Source organism: Anomaloglossus baeobatrachus, chromosome 6 (genome assembly GCF_048569485.1).
Source record: "Anomaloglossus baeobatrachus isolate aAnoBae1 chromosome 6, aAnoBae1.hap1, whole genome shotgun sequence".
NCBI classification, from domain to species: Eukaryota; Metazoa; Chordata; class Amphibia; order Anura; family Aromobatidae; genus Anomaloglossus; species Anomaloglossus baeobatrachus.
In genome coordinates this window covers 440,708,417-440,729,420 of record NC_134358.1, presented here as the reverse complement: position 1 = coordinate 440,729,420, position 21,004 = coordinate 440,708,417, and positions in this window count along the sequence as shown.

Below are 21,004 nucleotides of genomic sequence, written 5' to 3'. Positions count from 1 at the left end.
CGTAAAATGCATGCAAAATGCATCCAAAATACATGCGTTTTGGATGCATTCTCTTTGTCAAAACGCAGTGTCAAGTCTTACAGCGGGTGCACTTTTTTCTGTACTGGTTAGAATGCAGTGTGCGCACGAGCCTTTACTGTGTTCTATGTGTCAGAAAGGTAATGTATAATGGACAGCATACAAATGGTCCATGTGGCATCCGTTTTCTTATCACACCCATTTACTTGTCTTGGCGACTCTCATCCAATTTACGCATCCACTTGCAGCATGCTGCTACTGTTCTCATACAGAATCTGGATGAGAAAAAAAATCACTGACCTGCTCTGCCTCAATGACTAACATTGGTCTGATTGCGATGCGAGATTTTCTCCCTTTGCACTCCTCCGATTCATACACTACTGTGAGTGAGGCCTTAGGCAGGTTGTGTGTTTTTTATGCATTTTTGCCATTTCTTTGGTGCAGTTTGTTGCCCAAAATTGCATGTCTCTCCTTCTCCCAGCAAAGTCTATGAGAATGCAGAAATGTTGTGCGCACATTGCTTCTTTTTCATTGCAGTTTTGGGTGCAGAAAAAAGAAGCAGCATGTCAGTTCTTTATGCATTTTTGTTTTGCATTTTTTAGCCCTTCCAGCCATTAAATACATTAAAAAAACACATGCCACAAAAACGCACCTAAAAAACGCATGTTTTGTTTTGGTGCGTTTTTCAGCCACAAGGTGCAGTTTTTAGGTGCAGAAAGTTTCTGCAGTGTGCGCACATACCCTTACATAGATTTTGTGCGGATGACAGTGCTTCCACCACTATGCAACACATATGCTCCCAACACAACATATCTATAAAATATAAGAGGCACGACTCTCGCTCCTCAGATAACTGCCAAGTGTAAATGCAGGGAAGAGAAACTAAAAAATCATTCACAAACCAGCAACATTTTGTGATAAATGTTCTCTAATTATAGCCTTAAGGCTACTTTACATGCTGCGACATCGCTAGCGATCTCATTAGCGATATGAAATTTTAGATTGCAAGTGCGATCTTTCGAGATCTATGACCTATGTGCGATCTCAAAAGATCGCATTTGCGATCTAGAATTTCACATCACAACAAGGTCGCTAGCGATGTCGCAGCATGTAAAGTAGCCTTTAGGCTGCTTTCACACTACGTTTTTTTAACATGCGTCATGAACGTTTTTTTGCTGTAAAAGTGGATCCTGTTTTTACAAAGAAAAATGCATGTGTTATTTTGCAGGATCCTGTCACTTGAAGTTTATGGGCGGGCATTGAAGTCATGTGATCGGGAGTGAGGGGAACTGAACGTGATAGACTGGGAGCCGGCATCTGACAGCTGCGGACGATGGTAACCAAGGTAAACATCGGGTAACTAAGCGAGATGCTTTGCTTGGATACCCGATATTTACCTTGGTTACGAGCGTCCGCAGCTGCTAGGAGCTGGGATGCCTGCTCCCTGCACACGTAACCAAGGTAAACATCGGGTAACTAAGCGAAGCGCTTTGCTTGGTTACTCGATATTTACCTTGGTTATGAGCGTCCGTTGCTCTCAGACGGGGGAGAGAGAGAGGAGAGAGAGAGAGGGGAGAGAGAGAGAGGGACGGGGAGAGAGACTGATCACGACAGGCTAGTTTCTGGGCATGCTCAGTAGAGCAAGCAGGATCCTGTCTATCAGCATGCCAGCGTTCACATGCGTTTGCATGCAGTATAGTCAGGATCCAGTGAAAAACAGTATTTGGACGCAGCTCAAAAATGCTACAAGTAGCGTTTTTGAGAAAAGTTAAAAAAACTGCAAGTCGCTGGATCCTCACTATAACGCACGCAAACGCAGGTGAACGCATGTTGACGCGAGTCCATTGCAAATGCATTGAAATGAAAACCCATTTGCACTGGATCCGTTTTTGCGTTAAAAAAATGTTCATGATGCATGTTAAAAAAACGTAGTGTGAAAGCAGCCTTAAAGTGTAACCGTTGTTTTAATTTTTATTTCATAAATCAATAGTCAACATGAAAATAAGCAACTCTGTAATATACGTGATCAGACAAATTTGCTTCTTTCTCTGCCAGAATTGATCAGTCATTATCAAAATTCTCAATTCTGAGGTAAAATCTGTATTCAGTGAAGACTTTCCCATTACTGATATTGCAGTTGCTATGGATACAGTTCTATGTAGACCAGAGGAGGAAGAAGCTAGATGCAGAGGGAGGAGCTAGAGGCAAAGCTCTGCCCCTTCCCTTCTATCCACATAGAATCTCATCTCCTATTTCCATAACGGGAAAGTCTTCACTGAATACAGATTTTACCTCAGAATTGAGAATTTTGATAATGACTGATCAGTTCTGGCAGAGAAAGAAGCAGATTTGTCTGATAAGATATATTACAAAATTGGTTATTTTCATGTGTTCTATTGATTTAAGAAGTACAATTTTAACAATAGTTATTCTTTAATGTTGTCCATAATGACGTTTTATTATAGATGATACATTTGCAGTTTTATTACTTGCTTGCATGTCCTCCTCCAGGCTGAGCTTCCACGTCTCGCAATCAGGGCTTCCTTCTTTGTCACTTGTACCCAGAAATAAAGTAATTTTGGAATATACTACTCTAAGGCTATGTGATCGAGGTACTTGCAGTTCTAAACGCATCCTCTGGCAGAAATTGTCTTTGTCAAATTTGGTTTTGACCACAAAAACGCTATAAATAAGCTTGCGTTTTTACCGCGTTTTACATGCTTTTTCACCGCTTAAAATCAGATGCGTTTTGACTAAAGAAACAATGTTAAATAAAGTTTAAACATACAAACTCTATAAAAAAAGTAAAAGAAAATGATAACAAATATCAAGATTAATATCAAACAAAAAATGGCTTATTTTATTAAAATTATAACTTTGTGATAATAATTATGCATAAAATTACATTTATTTATTGATTTTCATAAATTGAATTGTCGGACTATGTGTGTGTGTAAAGGGACATATCATGCCATTAATATTTTGTCAAAAACGCATGCAATTAATAGGTCCAAAAAGCATGTTTTCTGCATCAAAAAAGCATGTAAAACGCTAGAATTTTGAAGTAGATTGCGTTTTGCAACTTCTCATTGACTTCAATGTTAGCAAAACGCTGCCCAAATGGCAAAAACAATTGACATGCTGCTTCTTTAAATGCTGAGTTTTTGCCAAAATGTCTGCACCTAAAACGCTGCGTTTTTAACAGCAAAGTGCGCACAAGAAATCCCTATTTCCCATAGACTTTGCTTGAAAATCAAAACACATGCATTTTGGCATTAAAATGCTGCAGATCAAAACGATAAGTGCACACATAGCCTAAAGCTGGGGTCACACTAAACGACAGCGACAACGACGTCGCTGTTACGTCACCATTTTCTGTGACGTAGCAGCGACCTTGTAAGTCGCTGTTATGATCGCTGCTTAGCCGTCAAACACAGCAGCCGAAGCAGCGATCATAACGACACGCGTCGCTGTGCTGCAACATGTGCAGAGAGCAGGGAGCCGCGCACACTGAGCGCTGGCTCCCTGCTCTCCTAGCTACAGTACACATCGGGTTAATGTGTACTGCAGCTACATGTGCAGAGAGCAGGAGCTGGCGCTGGCAGCGTGAGAGCGGCGGAGGCTGGTAACGAAGGTAAATATCGGGTAACCACCTTGGTTACCCGATGTTTACCTTGGTTACAGCTTACCGCAGCTGCCAGATGCCGGCTCCTGCTCCCTGCTCAATTCATTTCGTCGCTCTCTCGCTGTCACACACAGCGATCTGTGCATCACAGCGGGAGAGCGACGACGAAAAAATGAAGCTGGACATTCAGCAACGAGCGGCGACCTCACAGCAGGGGCCAGGTCGTTGCTGGATGTCACACACAGCGACAGCGACCGGACGTCGCTCCAACGTCACAGAAAATGGTGACGTAGCAGCGACGTCGTTGTCGCTTTGTGTGACACCACCTTTACTCTTCTTGCTTTTGCCTTCCTCCCTCCCCCCCTCCCCCTTACACTTCCATTTTATCCCTTACATCTGTTGGAACTTGGGGATTCAGGTGATCTTCATACGACAGGAATCTACATTGCATAAATCCAGCTTTAGGTAATAACTGGCATCTGTATATGGTACATAGAACATGGTTACAAACAGTTTTGGTGAGGTGTAATTGCAGAAATATGCTAGAAGTTTGTATGTTTTGACATGTTTGCGTGGGTTTCCTCCAGGTACTCCCATTTTCTTTTACATGCCAAAGACCTACTGTGATGAGTGTGTCACGTCTGCATGTTACCTCTAGGGAATCTTGGATGAGGCGGTTTCAAAGTTCAATTGTCTGCAGGTCCTCTGTGGAGCAGATTTACTTTCATTTGATGCTGAAGGGGTTAAAGTCTGACTTAGATTACTCATAGCCTTAATCATAACTGCATCATCTTATTATCACTCCCTTTCACTATATTTACCCACTCCTGGCTTAACTCCATGCCAGTGATAGATCTTCTATACTGACCACATTGAAGGAACCTGTTAAAGAGAAGCTGAGGTGTTTGTTTCAGTTGCAGCTTTGAAGTTTCCTGCTGAAGAAGCTGAGGAGTGCTATTTGTTGTGTCTTTCCCAACTTATTTGTCTTACCTTCCTTGTGTTGTTTTATTGCAGTAGCTTGACTAGTGTCTCGCTGGCCTACACACTACTCACAGTGAGTTCAAGGCCAGCGAGAGCCTAGGCATGTGACACACACGACGGGAAAGACCTTTCTAGGAACGTTAGGGAGTGTAGTGATCAGATTCATTTGAGTGTTAGAAGATAACCCCCACTTCATCCTCCATATCGCCAGGCCCCCCTTTACATCTTCCCTGATTTTGGTGACACATACTGATAGGGAATTTACATTGTGAGCCCCAATGGGTACAGTAATGATAATGTCTGTAAAGCGCTTTGGAAATTAATGGTGCTACAGTAAAGGAAATAAATATGTGATCCCTTGCTGATTTTGTAAGTTTGCCCACTGACAAAGACATGATCAGTCTATAATTTTAAGGTTAGGTTAATTTTAACAATGAGAGATAGCATATCAAAAATAAAATCCAGAAAATCACATTGTATAAATTATAAAAATGTATTTGCATTTTGCAAAGAGTAATAAGTATTTGATCCCCTACCAACCATTAGGAGTTCTGGCTCCTACAGACTACTTAGACGCTTCTAATCAACTCATTACCTGCATTAAAGATAGCTGTCTTAAATTGTCACCAGTATAAAAGACTCCTGTCCACAGGCTCAAAGAGCTTTCTAAGCATGTCAGGGGCAAGATCATAGATGCCTATGATTAAGAACTTTGTTCGAAACGCGTCAGCATTTAGGAGCTGCGTCCCCACATTAATTTTTTATTCTTGACATGCAAATAAAATATTGAAGATTTTAATGAAGAGATGCCTGGAGCTGAAATTTTCTCCTCTTTTTCATTTGCTACAAGATCATAGACCTGCACAAGGCTAGAATGGGCTACAAAACCAAAAGTAAGATGCTGGGTGAAAAGGAAACAACTGTTGGTGCAATAGTAAGAAAATGGAACAAATACAAAATGAGTGTCAATCGACATCAATCTGGGGCACCATTCAAAATCTCACCTCGTGGGGTATCCAGGATCATGAGGAAGGTGAGAGATCAGCCTAAAACTACATGGGGGGAACTTGTTAATGATCTCAAGGCAGCTGGGACCACTGTCACCAAGAAAACCATTGGTAACACATTACACCGTAATGGCTTAAAATTCTGCAGTGCCCACAAAGGGCCACTGCTCAAGAAGGCACATGTGCAGCCTCGTCTGAAGTTTTCCAATGAAAACCTGGATGATTCTGAGAGTGATTGGGAGAAGGTGCTGTGGTCAGATAAGACAAAAATTGATCTCTTTGGCCTTAACTCAACTCGCCGTGTTTGGAGGAAGAGAAATGCTGCCTACGACCTAAAGAACACCGTCCCCACTGTCAAGCATGGAGGTGGAAACATGTTTTGGGGACGTTTTTCTGCTAACGGCACAGGACTACTTCACCGCATCAATGGGACAAAGGATGGAACCATGTACCGTAAAATCCTGAGTAACAACCTCCTTCCCTCTGCCAGGACATTAAAAATGGGCCTTGGCCGAGTCTTCCAGCATGACAATGACCTGAAACATACAGCCAAGGCAACAAAGGAGTGGCTCACAAAGAAGCACATTAAGGCCATGGAGTGGCCTAGCCTGTCTCTAGACCTTAATCCCAGAGAAAACTTATGGAGGGAGCTGAAGCTCCGAGTTGCCAAGTGACAGCATCAAAATTTTAATGATTTAGAGATGATCTGCAAAGAGGAGTGGACCAAAATTCCTTCTGACGTGTGCAAACCTCATCATCAACTACAAAAAAACGCCTGACTGCTGTGCTGCCAACAAGGGTTTTGTCACCAAGTATTAAGTCTTATTTGCCAGAGGGATCTAATACTTATATCTCTCTGCAAAATGCATGTACATTTTTATAATTCATACAATGTGATTTCCCGGATTTTATTTTGGATATTCTCTCACTGTTAAAATAAACCTACCCTTAAAATTATAGACTGTTCATGTCTTTGTCAGTGGGCAAACTTACAAAATCAGCAAGGGATCAAATGATTAATTTCTTCACTGTATATAAGCAGGAATAATAAATATGGGCAAAAGACAACAATTATTTTTTGTATAAAATGGATCCAAGTAATGCCAAATAGTATTGGTATAAAATATATAAAAGGGGTGTGAAATAAATAATTAAAAAGGTAATGTTTTACTTACTTTTGTGTTCAGTCTTCATATTATTTTATTTTATTTTTTTTTATTTATTAATAGAGATTTTTTTTCTTTTTTAGATATTTGTGTATGAGGAAATATAGCTGAGCCCCACATCTATGAGTAGAATGGGGTCACCTGACTGACTGAATGTACTTGTTAGTTCATGCATCCATGATATCCAGATAGATGATAGGCTACGTTCCCACGATGAGTTGGTGAGTTTTTGATGTTGCAGATTTTCTGCAGGATCTCTGCATATATAAGGTAAATTAGGATACTTGGATTTTTTTAATGCGTTTTTATCACACTTTTGATGCTGCGTTTTTTTACTTTTCTTGGTATGTCATGTTTTACACAAAGCTGCTTTGTTTTTGATACTGGTATTTAGCATTGATAAAACTTTATTGATACAGTGATGTGCAGATTACATGCGTTTTTGGTGCATTTCCACAACGAGAACACGAAAAACGCAAATGTGTTTTAGTTGCGTATTTTCTGCATCTGATGCAAATCTATGGGGAAAATCTGCTCATTATAACTCAGCGTACCTGCAGGTGAAATTGACAAGATGTGGATTTGAAACACGCACTGCAGGTAAGATTATGGTGAGTGAAAAAGAAACGCAGGGGCAGGAGATTTCTATAAGGCTATGTTCACACAGTGCATCTTTTCTTTTTTTTTAAATTTTTTATTTATCCACTTACCTGAGCATAATATACAAACAGCAAAAATAAGTGTACAAATGCCACAAAGTATATTATAACCGACAACATTCCCTGAACCTAACAGGCAGATCAAACCCTCCGCCGGCCCAGGTCTGGGTTTTATACTTAAACTATTAATATGTTAAAGTAGAAGGAGAAGAAAGAAGAAAAAAGAGGAAGATAGAGAAGAAAGGAAGGAGAAACACAAACATGCACACGGGAAAGACCAGGGCAACAAAGGGCAAAATATATGTCCAGAAGAGGGGGGGGGAGCCGTGTCCAAGGGAGAACCATGTATCCTCTACAGCAGAGATCTCAAACACGTGGGCCGCATACGGCCCCTGAGGCTGCTTCTTGTGGCCCGCAGACACCTAGACCCCGTGACAATTGCAGGCTGGTACATACATGGAGCCGCCGCTGTCAGCACTTTCCCTCCAGCAAGTATAACTTGCGGCACCGAGCAGAGATGTTCGCCTTTACACAGCTTTACTAATGGCAGCTGCCGCTGGCCAATCAGAGGTCAGCAGCTAACGTGGGTGTATTCTGATTGGTCGGCGCAGCTGCCATTTTTAAAGATGTGAGGTGAGCAGCAGTGCTGCAAATCACTCTCCAGCAGGAAAGCGCTGATTGCTGTGACCCTGTGTACCGGACAGCAATCATTACAGCCCTCACGGGGTTTAGGTTTCAGCAGGCTGTAAGAAGCAGGTAAGGAAGACACCAAGGGAACGGAGGAAAGGTGAGATTTTTTTATTTTTTTTTTAATGTGAAGAACGTCATAACGGGAGATATCCTACAGGATGGGACATTACTACAACAGGGCAAAATATGGGCACATTACTACAATAGAGCAAGATATGGGCACATTACAACAAGGGGACAATATGGGCACATTACTACAATAGGGCAAAATATGGGCACATTATTACAAGAGGACAATATGGGCACATTACTCTAAGAGCACAATATGGGCCCATTACTACAAGTGGACAATATGGGCCATTACTACAAGGGGACTATATGGGCAGATTACTACAAGGGGACAATATGGGACATTACTACAAGAGCACAATATGGGACATTACTACAGGGGAACAATATGGGAACATTACTACAAAAGCACAATATGGGTCATTACTACAAGGGAACAATATGGGCACATTACTAGAAGGGGAAAATATGGGCACATTATTACAAGGGGACAATATGGGCACATTACTACAAGAGCACAATATGGGCACATTACTACACAAGCACATTATGGGCACATTACTACAATAGGGCACAATATGGGCACATTACTATAAGAGGACAATATGGGCCATTACTACAAGAGGACAATATGGACACATTACTACAAGAGCACAATATGGGCCATTACTACAAGAGCACAATATGGGCACATTACTACAAGAGCACAATATGGGCACATTACTACAATAGGGCACAATATGGTCACATTACTACAAGAGGACAATATGGGCCATTACTACAAGAGGACAATATGGGCACATTACTGCAAGGGCACAATATGGTCACATTACTACAAGAGGACAATATGGGCCATTACTACAAGAGGACAATATGGGCACAGTACTACAAGAGCACAATATGGGCACATTACTACAATAGGGCACAATATGGTCACATTACTACAAGAGGACAATATGGGCCATTACTACAAGAGGACAATATGGGCACATTACTGCAAGGGCACAATATGGTCACATTACTACAAGAGGACAATATGGGCCATTACTACAAGAGGACAATATGGGCACATTACTACAAGGGCACAATATGGGCACATTACTACAACAGGACAATATGGGCACATTACTACAAAAGCACAATATGGGACATTACTACAAGAGCATAATATGGGCACATTACTACAAGAGGACAATATGGGCACATTACTACAAGAGCACAATATGGGCACATTACTAGAAGATGGAAACAATATGGGCACATTACAACAATAGGGCAATATGGGCACATTACCACAAGGTGACAATATGGGCACATTACTACCATTACTACAATAACGCAATATGGGCAAATTACCACAAGGGGACAATATGGGCACATTACCTAAAGGGCACAATATGGGCACATTACTACAAGTGGGCAATATGGGCACATTACTACAAGATGGGGGACAATATGAGCACATTACTACATATGGGCACATTACTACAAGGGGGCAATATGGGCACATTACTACAAGGGGACAATATGGGCACATTACTACAAGGAGACAATAGGGGTACATTACCACAGGGGACAATATGGGCACATTACTACACGGGACAATATGGGCACATTATTACATGGGACAATATGGGCACATTACTACATGGGACAATATGGGCACATTAACACAGGGGACAATATGGGCACATTACCACAGGGGACAATATGGACACATTACCAAAAGGGGACAATATGGGCACATTACTACAATAAGGCAATATGGGCAAATTACCACAAGGGGACAATATGGGCACATGACTACAAGGGCACAATATGGGCACATTACTACAGGGCACAATATGGGCACATTACCACAGGGGACAAATATTGACATATTACCACAGGGGACAATATTATTATTTTTTATTATTATAGCGCCATTTATTCCATGGCGCTTTACAAGTGAAAGAGGGTATACGTACAACATTCATTAACAGTACAAAACAGACTGGTACAGGAGGAGAGAAGACCCTGCCCACGAGGGCTCACACTCTACAGGGAATGGGTGATGGTGCGATAGGTGAGGACAGAGCTGGTTGCGCAGTGGTCTACTGGACTGAGGGCTATTGTAGGTTGTAGGCTTGTTGGAAGAGGTGGGTCTTGAGGTTCCTCTTGAAGCTTTCCACGGTAGGGGAGAGTCTGATGTGCTGAGGTAGAGCGTTCCAAAGTATGGGGGATGCACGGGAGAAATCTTGTACACGATTGTGGGAAGAGGAGATAAGAGAGGAGCAGAGAAGGAGATCTTGTGAGGATCTGAGGTTGCGTGCAGGTAGGTACCGGGAGACTAGGTCACAGATGTAGGGAGGAGACAGGTTGTGCATGGCTTTGTATGTCATGGTTACATTACCACAGGAGACAATATGGACACATTACCACAGGGGACAATACACACATTACCACAGGGGACAATATGGACACATTACCACAGGGGACAATATGGACACATTACCACAGGGGACAATATGGACACATTACCACAGGGGACAATATGCACACATTACCACAGGGGAAAATATGGGTACATTACTACAGGATGGGGACATTACTAAAAGATGAGGACCAGGATGGAAATATAACTACAAAATGTTGGCCAAAATTACTATATGGTGCTAATTGAAAAATGATATTACTTACAAGAAAGGGATAGAATGTAAAAAAAATTAAAAGAAAGAATGTTTTTTTTCCCTGAAAAAGTATTTTTAATATAGAAACTGAAAGAAAAAAGTGCACATTTCTTATAATAAACAAGCGAAAAATGTTGAAAAAATGTGATCCAAAAGGTGTATAGAAAAAATATGCAATCTCTAAAAGTGTCACTGGATCCAGCAAAGAATGCAGCCCCCAAATAATTTTTTTTCTATGTGCAGCCCTTATACTGAGCAGAGTTTGAGAGATGCATGTTTGTGACCTCAAAAACGCAACAAAAACGCAGTAAAAGATGCATTGTGTGAACTTAGCTTAAATAACATCCAATTTGCTGGAACTGTAAGATGCTGTGTATTTGACAGAGCGAAAATACGCAGCGTGAAAAACTCATCATGAGCACACAGCTTTAAATAATGCAAAAAATACGCCTAAGCGCTAACAGAAAGGTACTTACTTTCTACCTGCCTATTGTGCCGTTTTTCGTTGGCACGGAGCAATCACAGGCCGCTCATGACGGCGATAGAGTGGCTTTATCAATAAAGTGGCGGCTTCTCATCCGCTCTGCTCTGTAGACGGGTCAGGAGAGTCAACCGATTGACAGCTGGGTCCCTGCTCCCTAACTGGCATCAGTTGAAACAGCTTAATCTTGAACAGGAGTGGTCTGTGTCGGCGAAGAATGGCACCAGGCACAATAGGCAGGTAGGTAGCAATTATCTGCCTGACAGTGCTTGGGCATATTTTTTTATTTTTTTTTAAAGTCCCAGATATATTGTGCCAACTTTCTTTCCCCACACCTACCCTGGCCTGTTGGTAACCACTAGGTAAGCTCTGGATATGTATGTATTGCTTTTATAACCTGATGCACCATGACTCTGGATGTTCTCCCAGTTTGATCCCTATTTAATTATTAGTAACATCCTTATTTGGAGATATGTTTGGGGTTACCTTATGGGTGAATATCCTTTGTACTTGGGAAGGCATATCTACTTTTTGGCACTAGATCAGTTATGAAACGAGGACCGTTTTTCTCATACATAAGAAAATTTGCCATCTGAATGAGACCCGATTCTGCAAAGAACCACATGAGCCGCCACATATGTTACAATTGTATCTGTAGCTTTTAGGCCTGGTTCAGACGTCATTGATTTTTCACATATCGAAAAAACGGTCCAAGTTTTATTAATGTTGTTCATTCAACTTTCATCAGTGTCAGTTTTTACCATCAGCGATTTTCATGTATTGGAAAAAATACAAAACTTCTCAAATCTTTAATATTAATTAATATTAATCACAGATAGCATATAGACTGTGCATTGATGGTAATTTGTGCTGTGATTTTCACGGACCCCAGTAGAATTGTATTGGTAATTTTGATTTGTGACTTGGATCAAGAGGCATATCTCTGTGATATCTTTCTGGACACATGGGCCACGAAAACCTCAGACACACAAACAGCCCCATAAATTATAATGGGTTCTATCTGTGAAAACAACAGAACACATATGTGAAAAATGGATGTTTGAATGAAACCATACTTGTAATGTAAGTTACATAAGAATTTTTTTTCTAATGGAGCTAAATGCCACAGGTTGTTCTGAATATGACTCTGCAAGAATATTTTAGAATGTCATTGTAGGGTTCAGAGAAGGCCACACTCCCCAAGGAGAAGGCAGTAATGGTTAATTACTATCTCTGCCTTCCTGGCTACCGTATACACAGCACTGAAAGAGCACTTCCTCAAATCCTAGAGATCACATGATTACTGGGTATCAGGAGGTGGCAGGAGATATTGGGTCTAAGGGTATTGTCTCACTAAACGACGTACCAGCGATTCTGACCACGATATGACCTGGTCAGGATCGCTGGTGCGTCACTACATGGTCGCTGGTAAGCTGTCAATCAGGCAGATTTCACCAGCGACCAGTGACCAGCCACCAGCCAGCAGCGACTCGTGGAAACGATGCTGCGCTTGGTAACCAAGGTAAATATTGGGTAACTAAGCAAAATGCTTTGCTTGGTTACCCGATATTTACCCTGGTTACCAGCGCACACCGCTTAGCGCTGGCTCCCTGCACTCGTAGCCAGGGTACTCATTGGGTTACTAAGCAAAGCGCTTCGCTTAGTTACCCGATGTGTACTCTGACTACGTGTGCAGGGAGCCAATACTGGCAGCCTGAGAGCGGTGTACGCTAGTAACCAAGGTAAATATCGTGTAACCAAGCAAAGCGCTTTGCTTAGTTACCCGATGTGTACCTTGGTTACCAGCGTCTGCAGCTGTCAGAAGCTGGCTACCTGCTCCCTGCACATTCAGATCGTTGCGCTCTCGCTGTCAAACACAGCGATGTGTGCTTCACAGCGGGAGAGCAACGAGCAAAAAATGAACTAGAGCAGTGTTTAACGATTAGCAATTTCACAGCAGGGGCCAGGTGGCTGCTCAGTGTCACACACAGTGAGTTCGATGATGAGGTCACTGGTACGTCACAAAACCTGTGACTCAGCAGCGATCTCGCTAGCGATCTCGCTGTGTGAGAAGTACCCCTTAGCAGACATCAGATAAGCTCTACAATGGAGGCAAGAGGCTTAATTTCCTCTGGACCTGGTCTAATATGCAACTGTAGGTCTCAGGACTTCTCTGTGTGCGTTTTGGCATGCTGGGGTATATACCCAGCTGATAAGAGGGAATACTTGCACATTTATTACCAAAGGGCATAACTTTGAAATGGACAGGCACAGAAAAAAAAATAAGAAAAACTGGTCCAGAAGAAGAGAAGCAGCACCAACTGGAAGAGGTACTCAATTTAAATTAAAAAAAAAATCCAGTGTTGGTCTTATTAAAGAAATTCTGTGGTCTTGTGCTTATGAGCTGCTGCATCCTAAAACTCCTGATAGTAAAATAAAGCACATTTCACGTAAGTTCAAACATGGCAGAAATATTCAGCCATGGATTTTTCCAAATGCTTTAGCACAAATCTGTAATTGTTTTTTTGGGTTTTGTTTTTGCTGTGTTTATTGTGCAGTAAAAAAATATTATTTTTTTTTATTTAAATGGTGAAAAAAATATTGGACTGTAAAAGTCCGGATCCACGCAATATCAAAGGTACCTGGGTTACGGACTAGGGCCCAGGATTCCAAATATTGATCCGGATCCAGAACTGGGAAAATTTTAAAAAAAATGAGGGAAAAATAAAGAAAATAAGAATGAAGCAAGCACTTCATACTTACGAAGGCGCCGGCTCGGCTGTATACTGCTCCTGTGCAGCTGTACATTGCTCCTGCGGCCTCTCCTTCATTTTTTGGGCAACTCAACATTGCTCATCCAAATGAACTGCTTTCCCCCCTCTCCCCTCATTATTAATCCTAAAAGTAAGAAGAAATCAACACATACACAGAGAAAAATCCTTTATTTGAAATATAATACAGCACCCTCTTTCCCCTCTTTATTAACCCCAAAAGATCCTTAACGTTCCGCAGTAATCCACACAAGGTCCCACGTCGGTCCTGGCTCTGCTACATCTGAGCCTGGAGAGACCAAAAACATGTCCGATCTCTCCAGGCTTCGGGAAACAAGGGGGAACCGGCTGGCAGCAGTGACGTCACTCAGTTCACCGGAGGTCATTTCTGGGTTCCCACAGTATGACCACTGGTGACCTGAAGCACTCTGGCTCTGTAACAGTGCTGGCCTGGTTTGGGGAGTGCGAGGCAGCCATTCAGCCCCCTGCTGACACTCTCACTGGTAAAGTGCCGGGCCGTGCCTCACACCGCACCAGCCCTGCTAGCCCTTTAACACTGACAGTGTTGGGCAGGGGAGGGCAATGTGGTCACAGATGGTGGACTCCAGCAGTGACCGCAACTAACCTGAGTGACGTCACCTCTGATCATGCAGCTCATTCATTCTCTGGAGCTCACAGCGAGCAGTCATGTTCCATAATTGCACACTATGAGGTTCAGATGTAGCAGAGGTGAATCATCTTGGGACCTCGTGTGACCAGCAGGGGTGTTTTGGGGGTTAATAAAGTGGTTAAAGAGGGTGTTTTTTGTCTTTATCTCCAAATAAAGGATTTTATCGGTGTTTGTGTTTATTTACTTTCACTTACAGATTAGTGATGGGAGTGTCATAGATGCCTGCCATTACTAATCTAGAGCTTAGTGACAGCTGTGGGCTGTTATTAACCTCTTATATTACCCCGATTGCCACCGCACCAGGGCAATCAGGAAGAGCTGAGTAAAGCGCCGGGCATGTCGCAACTAGTGGATGCGACAATTCCAGAGTGGCTGTAGGCTGCTATTCTTAGCCTGGGGAGTCCCAATAACCATGGGACTCCCCAGGCAGAGAATACCAGCCTCCAGCTGCCGGGATATATTATGGCTGGGTATCAAATTTGGGGGAGCCGCACGCTGTTTTTTTTTTTAATTTATTTATTGAAATAATTTAAAAAAAAAAGTTGCATGCGGTTCCTCTTATTTTGATACACAGCCAAGATAAGCGCATGGCTGAGGGCTGCAGCCTGTAGCCATGGGCTTTATCTGTACTGGGTATCATAATATGGGGGGACCTTACGCCAATTGTTTTATTTATTTATTTTTATACCACGATACTGACTCGCAGACAGTTGCACTGCTTTCCCTGCCCACCAGCCGTCCTGTCGCCTGTGATTGGTTGCAGTCAGCTAACATGCTGCCACTCAGGGTGGGGCACATCTGACTGCAATCAATCACAGGCGGAGGTGGGTGGGGAAAGCACTGCATGTGAAATGAGCCTAATGCACAGCACTGAAGTGAGTGCGCAGCCTGGGAGTAACATGCCGGTGTTTCGGTAAGTACAGTGCACTTGCTCCCATCCTTTATACCACCATTCTTAATTGCTAAATTCTAGTCCCCATAGACTTATATAGGGACCAGAATCCGGCCCAGAACCGGATTTTAGAAACTGGATCACCAGAATCAGCCGATCCCGGTTATCTGCGAATCCGCGAATCACTAGGAATGACGAAAAGAAATGCAATTCTGGCAACTAGTTTTTTTTTCTCTTTACAGCATTTATTAAATGGGTTAATTTATTTTATATCTTCATAGATTGTACTTTTATGGACATGGCAATACCATATATATATATATATATATATATATATATATATATATATATATATATATAGTACAGACCAAATGTTTGGACACACCTTCTTCTCATTCAAAGAGTTTTCTTTATTTTCAGGGCTCTGAAAATTGTAGATTCACATTGAAGGCATCAAAACTATGAATTAAAACATGTGGAATGACATATTTAAAAACGTGTGAAACAACTGAAAATATGTGTTATATTCTAGGTTCTACAAAGTAGCCACCTTTTGCTTTCATTACTACTTTGCACACTCTTGGCATTCTTTTGATGAGCTTCAAGAGGTAGTCACTGGAAATGGTTTTCCAACAGTCTTTAAGGAGTTCCCAGCGATACTCCCAAACCATCTCGATTGGGTTCAGGTCTGGTGACTGTGGAGACCAGGTCATCTGGCGTAGCACCCCATCACTCTCCTTCTTAGTCAAATAGCCCTTACACAGCCTGGAAGTGTGTTTGGGGTCATTGTCCTGTTGAAAAATAAATGATGGTCCAACTAAACGCAAAGCGGATGGAATAGCACGCCGCTGCAAGATGCTGTGGCAGGCATACTGGTTCTGTATGCCTTCAATTTTGAATAAATCCCCAACAGTGTCACCAGTAAAGCACCCCCACACCATCACACCTCCTCATCCATGCTTCACAGTGGGAACCAGGCATGTAGAGTCCATCCGTTCACCTTTTCTGCGTCGCACAAAGACACGGTGGTTGGATCCAAAGATCTCAAATTTGGACTCATCAGACCAAAGCACAGATTTCCACTGGTCTGTTCTTTATCCCAAACAAGTCTCTTCTGCTTGTTGCCTGTCCTTAGCAGTGGTTTCCTAGCAGCTATTTTACAATTTAGGCCTGCTTCACAAAGTCTCCTCTTAACAGTTGCTCTAGAGATGAGAAGGTGTGTCCAGACTTTTGGTCTGTACTGTGTATATATATATATATATATATATATATATATATATATATATATATATATATACAGTGCCTACAAGTAGTATTCAACCCCCTGCAGATTTAGCAGGTTTACACATTCGGAATTAACTTGGCATTGTCACATTTGGACTGTAGATCATCCTGGAAGTGTGAAATGCACTGCAGCAAAAAAGAATGTTATTTCTTTTTTTATTTTTATTTTTAAATTGTGAAAAGTTTATTCAGAGGGTCATTTATTATTCAACCCCTCAAACCACCAGAATTCTGTTTGGTTCCCCTAAAGTATTAAGAAGTATTTCAGGCACAAAAAACAATGAGCTTCACATGTTTGGATTAATTATCTCTTTTTCCAACCTCTTCTGACTAATTAAGACCCTCCCCAAACTTGTGAACAGCACTCATACTTGGTCAACATGGGAAAGACAAAGGAGCATTCCAAGGCCATCAGAGACAAGATCGTGGAGGGTCACAAGGCTGGCAAGGGGTACAAAACCCTTTCCAAGGAGTTGGGCCTACCTGTCTCCACTGTTGGGAGCATTATCCGGAAGTGGAAGGCTTATGGAACTACTGTTAGCCTTCCACGGCCTGGACAGCCTTTGAAGGTTTCCACCCGTGCCGAGGCCAGGCTTGTCCGAAGAGTCAAGGCTAACCCAAGGACAACAAGGAAGGAGCTCCGGGAAGATCTCATGGCAGTGGGGACATTGGTTTCAGTCAATACCATAAGTAGCGTACTCCACCGCAATGGTCTCCGTTCCAGACGAGCCCGTAAGGTACCTTTACTTTCAAAGCGTCATGTCAAGGCTCGTCTACAGTTTGCTCATGATCACTTGGAGGACTCTGAGACAGACTGGTTCAAGGTTCTCTGGTCTGATGAGACCAAGATCGAGATCTTTGGTGCCAACCACACACGTGACGTTTGGAGACTGGATGGCACTGCACACGACACCAAGAATACCATTCCTACAGTCAAGCATGGTGGTGGCAGCATCATGCTGTGGGGCTGTTTCTCAGCCAAGGGGCCCTGCCATCTGGTCCGCATCCATGGGAAGATGGATAGCACGGCCTACCTGGAGATTTTGGCCTAGAACCTCCGCTCCTCCATCAAGGATCTTAAGATGGGTCTTCATTTCATCTTCCAACAAGACAATGACCCAAAGCACACAGCCAAGAAAACCAAGACCTGGTTCAAGAGGGAAAAAATCAAGGTGTTGCAGTGGCCTAGTCAGTCTCCTGACCTTAACCCAATTGAAAACTTGTGGAAGGATCTCAAGATTAAAGTCCACATGAGACACCCAAAGAACCTAGATAACTTGGAGAAGATCTGCATGGAGGAGTGGGCCAAGATAACTCCAGAGACCTGTGCCGGCCTGATCAGGTCTTTTATAAGACGATTATTAGCTGTAATTGCAAACAAGGGTTATTCCACAAAATATTAAACCTAGGGGTTGAATAATAATTGACCCACACTTTTATGTTGAAAATTTATTAAAATTTAACTGAGCAACATAACTTGTTGGTTTGTAAGATTTATGCATCTGTTAATAAATCCTGCTCTTGTTTGAAGTTTGCAGGCTCTAACTTATTTGTATCTTATCAAACCTGCTAAATCTGCAGGGGGTTGAATACTACTTGTAGGCACTGTATATATATATATATATATATATATATATATATATATATATATATAAAATTTTATTTTAATGGGGATAAATGGGGTGTTTTTATATGCTTTTTTTGTACATACAAAACCTTTTTTTTAACTTTTATTTTTAGGCTTCTTAGGGGACCTGAATCTGTAATTGTTTAATAGCTTGCTTTGTAGACTGCATTGCCATAGAATTGTAGTATATAATTATGTTCTCTTATGAGGGGCTCTTCAGCAGACCCCAAATATTATCACAGCCCATCCACACATTATAATCGAGTCATTTAAAGAGAATATTTCACCAGATTTTTGCTACCGCATCTGAGAACAGGATAATGTAGGAGCAGAGACCCTGATTACAACAAAATGTTATTTACTGAGCTGCTTGCCCACATTTTGATAAGAAAACAGTGATTTTCTACCTATGTACAGTACACAGAAATCTGCCAATAAATGGTGGGGGCAAAGTGTTATAGAGCTCATGAATATGCATGACTACCAGTCAATTAGTCCTGAAGTGATAATGTTCTGCTTGTAGTAATTTTATGATTGCGATTGAAGTGATTTTATAAAGATACACTTAAGCGGGCTTTACACGCTGCGATATCGCTAGCGTGCGTACCCGTCCCCATCGTTTGTGCGATACGGGCAAATCGCTACCCATCGCGCACAAAATCGCGCACCCCCGTCACACGGACTTACCTGTCACACGGCAGGTGTCCAATAGAAGCGGAAGGGCGGCGATGAGCGAGACGTAAACATCCCGCTCACCTCTTCCTTCCGCATTGCCGGTGGAGGCAGGTAAGGAGATGTTCGTCACTCCTGCGGTGTCGCACACAGCGATGTGTGCTGCCACAGGAACGAGGAATAACATCGTTAATTAGAAGAGAACGATTTTTTTGTTTTAGGACGACCTCTCTGCGGCAAACGATTTTGGCCGCTTTTGCGATCATTTTAGGTCGCACAAAAGTGTCACACGCTGCAATGACGCCGGATGTGCGTCACTAACGACGTGACCCCGACGATAAATCATTAACGATATCGTAGCGTGTAAAGCTCCCTTAAGCAGCCAAGTAAGTTAGACATTGCTGGTTTCAGGGTCCCTGCCTCTACATTATGCTGCTCTTAGTTTAGGTGGAAAAAACCTGGTGACAAATTTCCTCTAAATTCTGCTGAAAGTAATTGATAGCAGCATTTAAATGGTTTAGTAGCAGAGATCGGAGCAAACTCTGGTCTCTGCTGTTACAGATAGATGCCATCTATGTAACACAGGCGTCACCTATGGTGTAGAGTGTGAGCCCAGCTCCTGAACCTGCTCTATACGTTGGGGCCTAATGTAGGACATACATTATGTTCTCTGTCAGGAAAGGGTTAAAGAGATTAATGTTGTAAACTTATTCATGTGACTGTAATTTACTTTTCATTGGATATTAAAGAGGTTGTCAACTACTAGGAGAACGCCTTCTGATTGCACGTTTCCCGCCAGGTAAAATAAAAAAGCCTATACTCATCTCTGGTTCTAGCAGTGTCAGGTCTCGCTTTCTCGCCCTCAATCAACGGCTTCTGTCTCTCCCCGCCTTCGGACAAACAAGTTATTCAACAGGAAGTGAGCGGTGCGGCTGCACTCACTTCCTGTTGGTAGCTCCTTTGTCCAAAGGCGGGGAGAGACAGAAGTATTTTTGTATGCATTATTTCTGTGCTACGATATCATAATACAAAAATAAAGATCTATCACTTGAGCAAATAATATAATCTGCATACATCATGAAATAGATCATGAGGCCTGATGATAATCGTGTACTTTGCAAATCCATCTCATAAAGATTCTTTTTATTAATCGAAGTGTATTCAGCCTGCAAAGTCTATCTCTGCCCACCTAGCTTGATTAACAAGCTCTAATAACGGTTACCATGAATACCCCTGCTACTAAAATCCTGCACATGCTCAGTAGGAGCTGTACGATCCATAGTATTACTGTATGGAAAAGCTAATCTTCCAGCAACACTTTGTGTGTAATAACAGGTTCTAACACAATCTGCTGCAAGAGCCATGTTCACCAAGGGTAACTCTCCATATAGGTATGCTATACAGTGTTTATGGTAGACCATGGTTCGTTTGTCCTGCATCATTCTCTGTGAATAGTTTTTTATAACACTACTACAGCGTTTTTATTATTTTCAGCACTGGAATGGTGATTTAGATCTAAGTACCCTGCTCCTGGTTTTATACTCCTCTGCAGACCTCTTCATCTTTTTCCAGCATTGCTCCCATCTGTCTCTGGAGATTTTGTAACTTGCCGGCAGCTACAGTATTTCATGGAGCGCACCGAAGGTACAAATCAGTCCCTTATTCATGCTCTTGAGGGGAGCAAATGCCAGGCTGACAGGGCTCCGCTCTACTTCACGAGACT